Source organism: Charadrius vociferus, unplaced genomic scaffold (genome assembly GCF_000708025.1).
Source record: "Charadrius vociferus isolate BGI_N301 unplaced genomic scaffold, ASM70802v2 scaffold477, whole genome shotgun sequence".
Classification (NCBI taxonomy): domain Eukaryota; kingdom Metazoa; phylum Chordata; class Aves; order Charadriiformes; family Charadriidae; genus Charadrius; species Charadrius vociferus.
Window position 1 is genome coordinate 3,672,309 of NW_009649449.1, and position 488 is coordinate 3,672,796.

Genomic DNA, 488 nt, shown 5'->3' on the forward strand with positions numbered 1-488 from the left:
CCGCCCTCAGGGGAGGTGATTTTTCCCTTCTAAAAAAAAAAAAAAGGCGGGGGGGGGTTTACACATATCTTTCATAACCACATTAAACTTCCATTGCAATCCAGCATCAGGGGTTTTTTTTTGTTTTACTAAAATCATCCCAACTTAGACGAATAATCCTTTTTGTCAGGAACATGGATCTTCCAGTGGTGCCCGCACTGGCTGCAACACTGCCAAGGAAGCTAGGAAGGGAATAATTTCACAGGGCGCGAGATGCACAGCACAGCTTGAAATACAAAATATGCAGTCAGGTTCTACTCCTTTAGAGCAAAACGGCTCTCTGTTCCTGCACTCCGGGATGCAGCAAACCCCGGCTTTTCCATGGATTACTGATCTCCACCTGTGAGGAATCCTGCTAAGATCATGCACAGTTCGGTTACCGGACTAGTACCAGACTGTTTCTCCCTCAGCACCAGGCAGCAGTCAGGCCTAAAGAGAAAACAGCTCTG